Raw genomic sequence first — 11,448 nt, 5'->3', positions numbered from 1 at the left:
GACAGCCACAGAGGCAGCATCTTTTCACTGGATCACAGTGAATTATTGAATGTTATTTATTTTGTTTTAAAGACACTAGAAAGACAGGTTTTTAATAACATCCATGGTATGACATATTCCTGAGCCAGCCAAAGCCAGTAACCTTGGTATTGGTCTTAGGTGATTCCATCTGAGACACAATGTACCTCTTGCTCTCTGTGCCATATGTTATTTAAGTGTTCCCACAAAACCTGCATGCTGTGAAACTCACTACACATGTGTTAAAATTAGATACCCACTGAGTAAGGAAACCGTCTCACTTACAAAGTGGTTTTATTAAAGACTTGTCTTAATTTTGAGCACAGTCCGGATATCGTTTGTTGGACCACTGTATAGGGTGAGATTAGTGTGACCAGTGGTGTAAAGTACTTAACTTAAAATACTTTAAAGTACTACTTAAGTAGTTTTTTTGGGCATCTGTATTTTACTTTACTATTTTATATTTCTGACAACTTTTACTTCACTATATCCCTAAAGAAAATAATGTACTTTTTACTCAATTTTCCCTGACAACCAAAAGTACTTAGCAAGACAGATGGTCTGATTCATGCACCTATTGAGAACAAGTGGTCATCCCTACTGCCTCTGTCCTGGTGGACTCATTAAACACATGTATCATTTGTAAATAATGTCAGTGTTGGGGTGTGCCCCTGACTATCCATACATTTTAAAAACAAGAAAATGGTGCTGCCTGCTTTGCTTAATATAAGCCATTTTAAAAGATTTATAATTGTACTTTTGATACATACATTACCGGTCAAAAGTTAACACTTACTCATTCCAGGGTTTTTCTTTATTTTGACTATTTGCTACATTGTAGAATAATAGTGAAGACATCAAAACTATGAAATGACACATATGGAATCATGTGGTAATCAAAATACATTTTATATTTAAGATTCTTCAAAGTAGCCAGTCTTTGCCTTGACAGCTTTCCATATGTGTTATTTCATAGTTTTGATGTGTTCAATTATTCTACAATGTAGAAAATAGTAAAAATAAAGAAAAACCCTTGAGTGAGTAGGTGTTCTAAAACTTTTGACCGGTAGTGTAAGTATATTTTAAACCAAATACTTTGAATTTTACTGAAGTAGTATTTAACTGGCTGACTTTTACTTGAGTAACTTTTTATGACGGTATCTATACTTTTACTCAAGTATGACAATTGGGTACTTTTTCCACCACTGAATGTGACAAAAGCCAAGCAAATAGAAGCCACTGTCATGAGTCACTTAGTAAGATGGTAATTCTGTGGCAAAGTTTAGCAGTATAAGACTTTTCACACACATAGTGGGGTCAAAGAATGAAGTGTCCATGACAAATATATAGGAAAGATCGCAACCTTTTGTCACCTTAAGACTTACATTAAGACGAGGTGTCAGTGTAACCGATGTGAAATGGCTAGCTAGTTAGCGGTGTGTGCGCTAATAGCGTTTCAATCGATGACGTCACTCGCTCTGAGACCTTCAAGTAGTTGTTCCCTTTGCTCTGCAAGGGTCGTGGCTTTTGTGGAGCGATGGGTAACGATGCTTTGAGGGTGGCTGTTGATGTGTGCAGAGGGTCCCTGGTTCGAGCCCAGGTAGGGTGGGAGAGGGACGGAAGCAATACTGTTACATCAGGAAGGCCTAGAAGATCAAGGACCCAGCCACCTGAGCCACGGACTGTTCATCCCGCTACCGTATAGAAGGCGGAGAAAGTACAGATGAATTAATACCGAAAGACTGATTAACAGTCGGATGGCCTGGAGATAAGCTGCTTAACAGTCACCACTGCCAGCCTCTGCCCAGTACCCTGGCCAGAACCTCAGACATTGTCACCACCCAGTTATCTACCCTGCACCTTAGAGACTGCTGCCCTATGTACAGTACATAGTCATTGAACACTGGTCACTTTAATAATGTTTACATACTGTTTTACCCACTTTATTTGTATATACTGTATTCTAGTCATGGCCCATCATATATAACTACTGCTGTACACACCTTTTCAATTCACATACTGTCCATACACACCATTCACATACATACGGTACCGGTCAAAAGTTTGGACTCAAATCAAATTGTATTAGTCATATGTGCTGAATACAACAGGTGTAGACCTTACAGTGAAATGCTTACTTACGAGCCCCCAACCAACAATGCAGTTTCAAAAAAATACTGAAAGAATAAGAGAGAAAAGTAACAAGTAATTAAAGAGCAGCAGTAAAACAACAATAGCGAGACTATATACGGGGGGGGGTACCGGTACAGAGTCAATATGCGGGTGCACCGGTTAGTTGAGGTAGTATGTACATCTCGGTAGAATTATTGACTATGCATAGATGACGACGACAACAGAGAGTAGCAGCGGTGTAAAGAGGGGGAGGGGGGCAATGAATATAGTCTGGGTAGCCATTTGTTTAGATGTTCAGGAGTCTTATGTCTTGGAGGTAGAAGCTGTTTAGAAGCCTCTTGGACCTAGACTCTGTTACCGCTTGCCGTGCAGTCTATGACTAGGGTGGCTGGAGTCTTTGACAATTTTTAGGGCCTTCCTCTGACACCGCCTGGTAAAGAGGTCCTGGATGGCAGGAAGCTTGGCCCCAGTGATGTACTGCGTCGTTCGCACTACCCTCTGTAGTGACTTGCGGTCGGAGGCCAAGCAATTACCATACCAGGCAGTGATGCAACCAGTCAGGATGCTCTCGATGGTGCAGGCGTAGAACCTTTTGAGGTTTTGTCGTGCCCTCTTCACGACTGTCTTGGTGTGCTTGGACCCACTTAGTTTGTTGGTGATGTGGACACCAAAGAACTTGAACCTCTCAACCTGCTCCACTCCAGCCCCTTCGATGAGAATGGGGGGCGTGCTCGGTTCTCTTTTTCCTGTAGTCCACAATCATCTCCTTTGTCTTGACCACGTTGAGGGAGAGGTTGTTCTCCTAGCACCACACGGCCAGGTCTCTGACCTCCTCCCTAGAGGCTGTCTCATCGTTGACGGTGATCAGGCCTACCACTGTTGTGTCATTGGCAAATTTAACGATGGTGTTGGAGTTGTGCATGGCCGTGCAGTCGTGAGTGAACAGGGAGTACAGGAGGGGACTGAGCACGCACCCCTGAGGGGCCCCTGTGTTGAGGATATGCGTGGCGGATGTGTTGTTACCTACCCTTACCACCTGGGGGCGGCCCATCAGGAAGTCCAGAATCCAGTTGCAGATGGAGGTGTTTAGTCCCAGGGTCCTTAGCTTATTGATGAGCTTTGAGGGCACTATGGTGTTGAATGCTGAGCTGTAGTCAATGAATAGCATTCTCACGTAGGTGTTCCTTTTGTCCAGGTGGGAAAGGGCAGTGTGGAGTGCAATAGAGACTGCATCATCTGTGGATCTGTTGGGGCGGTATGCAAATTGGAGTGGGTCTAGGGTTTCTGGGATAATGGTGTTGTTGTGAGCCAGCCTTTCAAAACACTTCATGGCTACAGACGTGAGTGCTGCGGGTCGGTAGTCATTTAGGCAGGTTACCTTAGTGTTCTAGGGAACAGGCACTATGGTGGTCTGCTTAAAACATGTTGGTATTACAGACTTGGACAGGGAGTGGTTGAAAATGTCAGTGCTAGTCACTTGCCAGTTGGTCAGCGCATGCTCGCAGTACACGTCATGGTAATCCATCTAGCCCTGCAGCCTTGTGAATATTGACCTGTTTAAAGGTCTTACTCACATCGGCTGCGGAGATCGTGATCACACGGTCTTCCGGAACAGCTGGTGCTCTCATGCATGTTTCAGTGTTGTTTGCCTCAAAGCGACCATAGAAGTAGTTTAGCTTGTCTGGTAGGCTCGTGTCACCGGGCAGCTCTTGGCTGTGCTTCCCTTTGTAGTCTAATGGTTTGCATACCCTGCCACATCCGACGAGCATCAGAGCTGGTGTAGTATGAATCGATCTTAGTCCTGTATTGATGCTTTGCCTGTTTGATGGTTCGCCAGAGGGCATAGTGGGATTTCTTATAAGCTTCCAGGTTAGAGTCCCGCTCCTTGAAAGCGGTAGCTCTAGCCTTTAGCTTTGTGCGGATGCTGCCTGTAATCCATGGCTTCTGGTTGGGGTATGTATGTACGGTCACTGTGGGGACGACGTCGTCGATGCACTTATTGATGAAGCCAATGACTGATGTGGTGTACTCCTCAATGCCATCAGAGGAATCCCGGAACATATTCCAGTCTGTGCTAGCAAAACAGTCCTGTAGCTTAGCATCAGCTTCATCTGACCACTTTTTTATTGATCTAGTCACTGGTGCTTCCTGCTTTAATTTTTGCTTGTATGCAGGAATCAGGAGGATAGAATTGTGGTCAGATTTGCCAAATGGAGGGCGAGGGGGAGCTTTATATGCGTCTCTGTGTGTGGAGTATAGGTGGTCCAGAGTTTTTTTTCCTTTGGTTGCACATTTAACATGCTGATAGAAATTTGGTAAAACAAATTTGTTTCCCTGCATTAAAGTCCCCGGCTACTAGGAACGCCGCCTCTGGGTGAGCGTTTTCTTGTTCGCTTATGGCGTACAGCTCATTCAATGCTGTCTTAGTGCCAGCCTCTGACTGTGGTGGTATGTAAACAGCTACAGTGCCTTGCAAAAGTATTCATCCCCCTTGGCATTTTTCCTATTTTGTTGCATTACAACCTGTAATTTAAATGGCTATTTATTTGGATTTCATGTAATGGACATACACAAAATAGTACAAATTGGTGAAGTTAAATTTAAAAAATGTTACTTACTTGTTTCAAAATATTTAAAAACGGAAAAGGGGTGCGTGCATATGTATTCACCCCCTTTGCTATGAATCCCCTAAATAAGATGCTGTCCCCAGTTCACCTGGCCGTGCTGCTGCTCCAGTTCCAACTGTTCTGCCTGCAGCTATGGTACCCTGACCTGTTCACCGGACGTGCTACCTGTCCCAGACCTGCTGGAACCCTGACCTATTCACCGGACGTGCTACCTGTCCCAGACCTGCTGTTTTCAACTCTCTAGAGACAGCAGGAGCGGTAGAGATACTCTCAAAGATCGGCTATGAAAAAGCCAACTGACACTTACTCTTGTGTTACTGACTTGTTGCACCCTCGACAACTACTATGATTATTATTATATGACAATGCTGGTCATTTATGAACATTTGAACATCTAGGCCATGTGCTGTTATAATCTCCACCCAGCACAGCCAGAAGAGGACTGGCCACCCCTCATAGCCTGGTTCCTCTCTAGGTTTCTTCCTAGGTTTTGGCCTTTCTAGGGAGTTTTTCCTAGCCACCGTGCTTCTACACCTGCATTGCTTGCTGTTTGGGGTTTTAGGCTGGGTTTCTGTACAGCACTTTGAGATATCAGCTGATGTAAGAAGGGCTATATAAATACATTTGATTTGATTTGATTCTGAAAGGCCCCAGAGTCTGCAACACCACTAAGCAAGGGGCACCACCAAGCAAGCGGCACCATGAAGACCAAGGAGCTTTCCAAACAGGTCAGGGACAAAGTTGTGGAGAAGTACAGATCAGGGTTGGGTTATAAAAAAAGATCAGAAACTATGAACATCCCATGGAGCACCATTAAATTCATTATAAAAAAAGAAAGAATATGGTACCACAACAAACCTGCCAAGAGAGGGCCGCACACCAAAACTCACGGAACAGGCATGGAGGGTATTAATCAGAGAGGCAACAAATAGACCAAAGATGGAGCTGCAAAGCTCCACAGCGGAGATTGGAGTATCTGTCCATAGGACCACTTTAAGCCATACACTCCGCAGAGCTGGGCTTTATGGAAGAATAGGGAAAAAAGCCATTGCTTAAAGAAAGAAATAAGCAAACACGTTTGGTGTTCGCCAAAAGGCATGTAGGAGACTCCCCAAACATATGGAAGAAGGTACTCTGGTCAAATGTAGCTTTTTGGCCATCAAGGAAAACGCTATGTCTGGCGCAAACCCAATACCTCTCATCACCCCGAGAACACCATGTTTTTCATCGGCAGGGACTGGGAAACTCGTCAGAATTGAAGGAATGATGGATGACTCTAAATACAGGGAAGTTCTTGAGGGAAACCTGTTTCAGTCTTCCAGAGATTTCAGACTGGGACAGAGGTTCATCTTCCAGCAGGACAATGACCGTAAGCATACTGCTAAAGCAACACTCGAGTGGTTTAAGGGGAAACATTTAAATGTCTTGGAATGGCCTAGTCAAAGCCCAGACCTCAATCCAATTTAGAATCTGTGTTATGACTTAAAGATTGCTTTACACCAGCGGAACCCATCCAACTTGGAGGAGATGGAGCAGTTTTGCCTTGAAGAATGGGCAAAAATCAAGTGGCTTGATGTGCCAAGCTTATAGAGACATACACCAAGATACTTGTAGCTGTAATTGCTGCAAAAGGTGGCTCTACAAAGTATTGACTTTGCGGGGGTGAATAGTTATGAACGCTCAAGTTTTCCGTTTTTTTGTCTTATTTCTTGTTTGTTTCACAATAAAAAATATTTAGCATCTTCAAAGTGGTAGGCATGTTGTATAAATCAAATGATACAAACCCCCCCAAAATCCATTTTAATTCCAGGTTGTAAAGCAACAAAATAGGAAAAATGCCAAGGGGAGTGAATACTTTCATAAGCCACTGTATGAAAAATACAGATGAAAACGCTCTAGGTAGATAGTGTGGTCTACAGCTTATCATGAGATACTCTACCTCAGGTGAGCAATAGCTCAAGACTTCCTTAGATATCGTGCACCAGCTGTTATTTACAAAAATACATAGTCCGCCGCCCCTTGTCTTACCAGACGCCGCTGTTCTATCCTGCCGGTCTAGTGTGTAACCAGCTGTATGTTGATAGTGTTGTCGTTCAGCCACGACTCCGTGAAGCATAAGATGTTAGTTTTTAATGTCCCGTTGGTAGTTTAATGTTCCGCGTAGCTCGTAGATTTTATTTTCCAAAGATTGCGTGTTTGCTAGCAGAATTTAGGGAAGTGGGGGTTTATTCGATCGCCTACGAATTCTCAGAAGGCGGCCCTTTGGCCCCTTTTTCTCCGGTGCCTCTTCACGCAAATCACAGGGATCTGGGCCTGTTCCTGAGAAAGCAGTATATCCTTCGCCTCGGGCTCATCAGAGTCGTGAAAGGAAAAAATGGATTCTGCTAGTCTGTGGTGAGTAATCACAGTCCTGATGTCTAGAAGTTATTTTCGGTCATAAGAGACAGTAGCGACAACATTATGTACAAAATAAGTTTAAAAAATACGTTACAAACAAAGCAAATAAATGAAAAAAACACAATAGGTTGGGGACACGTAAAACGTCTGCCTTCATCTCCGACGCCATCTTACGTACACAACTACTCATTCAAGGAATTTTCTTTATTTTTACTATTTTCTATATTGTGTAATAATAGTGAAGACATCAAACTATGAAATAACACATATGGTATCATGTAGTAACCAAAAAAGTGTTAAACAAATCAAAAACATTTTCGATTTTAGATTCTTCAAAGTATCCACCCTTTGCCTTGATAACAGCTTTGCACACTCTTGGCATTCTCTCAACCAGCTTCACCTGGAATGCTTTTCCAAGTTGAATTTCCCACATATGAGCACTTGTTGGCTGCTTTTCCTTCACTCTGTGGTCCAACTCATCCCAAACCATCTAATTTGGGTTGAGGTCGGGAGATCTGATGCAGCACTCCATCAGCTCTCATTGATCAAATAGCCCTTACACAGCCTGGAGGTGTGTTGGGTCATTGTCCTGTTGAAAAACAAATTATAGTCCCACTAAGCGCAAACCAGATGTGAAGGCATATCACTGCAGAATGCTGTGGTAGCCATACTGGTTAAGTGTGCCTTGAGTTCTAAATAAATCACTGTGTCACCAGCAAAGCAGCCCCACACCATCACACCTCCTCCTCCATGCTTCACGGTGGGAACCACACATGTGGAGATTATCCGTTCACCTACTCTGCGTCTCATAAAGACACAGCGGTTGGAACCAAAAATCTCAAATTTGGACTCATCAGACCAAAGGACAGATTTCCACCAGTCTAATGTCCATTGCTCGTGTTTCTTGGCCCAAGCAAGTCTCTTCTTATTATTGGTGTCCTTTAGTAGTGGTTTCTTTGCAGCAATTCAACCACGAGGGCCTGATTCACGCTGTCTCCTCTGAACAGTTGATGTTGAGATGTGTCTGTTACTTGAGCTCTGTGAAACATTTATTTGGGCTGCAATTTCTGAGGAAATTAACTCTAATGAACTTATTCTATGCAGCAGAGGTAACTCTGGGTTTTTCTTTCCTATGGCGGTCCTCATGAGAGCCAGTTTCATCATAGTGCTTGATGGTTTTTACGACTGCACTTGAAGAAACTTTCAAAGTTCTTAAAATTATCCTCATTGACTAACCTTCACATCTTAACCTGTTATGGGTAGGGGGCAGTATTTTCACGGCTGGATAAAAAACGTACCCGATTTAATCTGATTACTACTCCTGCCCAGTAACTAGAATATGCATATAATTATTGGCTTTGGATAGAAAACACTCCAAAGTTTCTAAAACTGTTTGAATGGTGTCTGTGAGTATAACAGAACTCAAATGGCAGGTCAAAACCTGAGAGATTCCTTTACAGGAAGTGGCCTGTCTGACCATTTCTTGAACTTCTTTGCCATCTCTATCTTTTACAAAGGATCTCTGCTCTAACGTGACACTTCCTACGTCTTCCATGGGCGCTCAGAGCCCGGGAAAAACCTGAATGTCGTCATCCCAGCCCCAGGCTGAAACACATTATCGCCTTTCTCAAGTGGCTGATCAAGGGACTGTGGGCTTAGGCGCGTGCCCTGGCCGCCCCCGTCTTTGTGATTTTTCCTCTGTTTGCCGAAAAGGAGATTCCCGGTCGGAATATTATCACTTTTTTACGAGATAAATTGCATAAAAATTCATTTTAAACAGCGGTTGACATGCTTCGAAGTACGGTAATGGAATATTTAGAATTTTTTTGTCATGAATTGCGCCATGCGCGCGACCCTGATTTACCATTTCGGATAGTGTCTGGGACGCACGAACAAAACGCCGCTATTCGGATATAACCATGGATTATTTTGGACCAAACCAACATTTGTTATTGAAGTAGCAGTCCTGGGAGTGCATTCTGACGAAGACAACAAAAGGTAATCAAACTTTTATAATAGTAAATCTGATTTTGGTGAAGGCTAAACTTGCCGGGTGTCTAAATAGCTAGCCCGTGATGGCTGGGCTATGTACTTAGAATATTGCAAAATGTGCTTTCACCAAAAAAGCTATGACGAAGGCCGTTAGGCCGATACGTAAGCTTATTAAATATCAGTGATACTATCAAGAACAGTGTGCGGTTTCCTTTTTTTCATTCACCAAAAAGCTATTTTAAAATCGGACATATCGAGTGCATAGAGGAGTTCTGTATCTATAATTCTTAAAATAATTGTTATGCTTTTTGTGAACGTTTATCGTGAGTAATTTAGTAAATTGTTAGCAAATTCCCCGGAAGTTTGCGGGGGGTATGCTAGTTCTGAACGTCACATGCTAATGTAAAAAGCTGTTTTTTGATATAAATATGAACTTGATTGAACAAAACATGCATGTATTGTATAACATAATGTCCTAGGTGTGTCATCTGATGAAGATCATCAAAGGTTAGTGCTGCATTTAGCTGTCTTCTGGGTTTTTGTGACATTATATGCTAGCTTGAAAAATGGGTGTCTGATTATTTCTGGCTTGGTACTCTGCTGACATAATCTAATGTTTTGCTTTCGCTGTAAAGCCTTTTTGAAATCGGACAGTGTGGTTAGATAAAGGAGAGTCTTGTCTTTAAAATGCTGTAAAATAGTCATATGTTTGAAAAATTGAAGTTTTTGTATTTTTGAGGAATTTGTAATTCGCGCCACGCCTATCATTGGATATTGGAGCAGGTGTTCCGCTAGCGGAACGTCTAGATGTAAGATTAAAGTAATGATGGATTGTTGTTTCTCTTTGCTTATTTGAGCTGTTCTTGCCATAATATGGACTTGGTCTTTTACCAAATAGGGCTATCTTCTGTATACCCCCCTACATTGTCACAACACAACTGATTGGCTCAAACGTATTAAGAAGGAAAGGATTTCCACAAATGAGCTTTTAACAAGGCACACCTGTTAATTGAAATGCATTCCAGTTGACTACTTCATGAAGCTGGTTGAGAGAATGCCAAGAGTGCAAAGCTGTCATCAAGGCAAAGGGTGACTACTTTGAAGAATCTAAAATCAAAATAGTTTTTTTGTTTAACACTTTTTTGGTTACTAGGTGATTCCATATGTGTTATTTAATAGTTTTGATGTCTTCACTATTATTCTACATTGTAGAAAATAGAAAAAATAAAGAAAAACCCTTGAATTAGTAGTTGTGTCCAAACTTTTGACTGGTACTGTATACTGTTCTCGACAGTTCATTCTAATATTTCAACTACTTTAAATTGCATTTTAGTTGCACTGTTTATACACAGCGCATATTTTTTTATATTACTGCATTCTTGACATAGCTCACTAATATACCTACTGTACATATCATTCCTAGTATATCTTGTATAAATTAATCCGGTGTAGATACGTGTAGATTGCATTTGGATTATTGTTAGTGCTATTTGGGTTGTTAATTTAATTTGTTACGATATTTCTTGATTTCTTTTTAACATTTACCCTTTTTTATTGATTGTGTAACTGTTTGACATTTTACTGCATTGCTAGTAAGTAGCATAAGCATTTCACTGCACCCGCTATAACATCTGCTAAACTGTGTACGCAACCAATAAACTTTGATTTGATGAGACTATTTGTTCAGGATTAATTGTTTGTCTTGGCGAAATAAAGCGGCAGGTTTAGATGGTTTTCTCCGCAAGGTCATGGCATTGAAGTGACACTAGTTTGTATCTCAAGGACATTCCCTTCACAGGAATGTGATTATAACCCCGATGGGGTTTGAAGGGACAGAGTGTGACAGTGTCTACCGTGGGGGAATGAACTCTCTGCCATCCACCGGAGTTGTGCGAATGGAGAGAAATGTGTGAGAAGCCCATGTCTTTGGTGAAGCCACATGACTATCTACCGGTATCTTTGTAGGCAAAGCAAATGCTTGGCTTCTTATTCAGACAAGTGTCTTTTAGGCTGTCTCTCGTGCACACGTTCTCTCTCTTCCTTTTCTCTTCATATTTTATTATTGCAAGCCTCAACGTTTGACTGTAATCCATCCAGGTCTGTTTTTGGATCATGGTCCAACTTCTCCCTTCACTTAATTTGTAACCAGGTGAGCCGATTAGACCTCATTTCCCCATCCTACATACTACATAATCATGTTTTTCTTAGCTCAAATGCAATTATGCAGTTCAGTGTTGAGACCCCTTACGAATCCATCAATATTTAGTAGCTAAATCCCACT

The sequence above is a fragment of the Salmo salar genome, chromosome ssa04, assembly GCF_905237065.1.
Source record: "Salmo salar chromosome ssa04, Ssal_v3.1, whole genome shotgun sequence".
Taxonomy (NCBI): Eukaryota; Metazoa; Chordata; class Actinopteri; order Salmoniformes; family Salmonidae; genus Salmo; species Salmo salar.
This window is presented reverse-complemented; position numbering follows the sequence as displayed.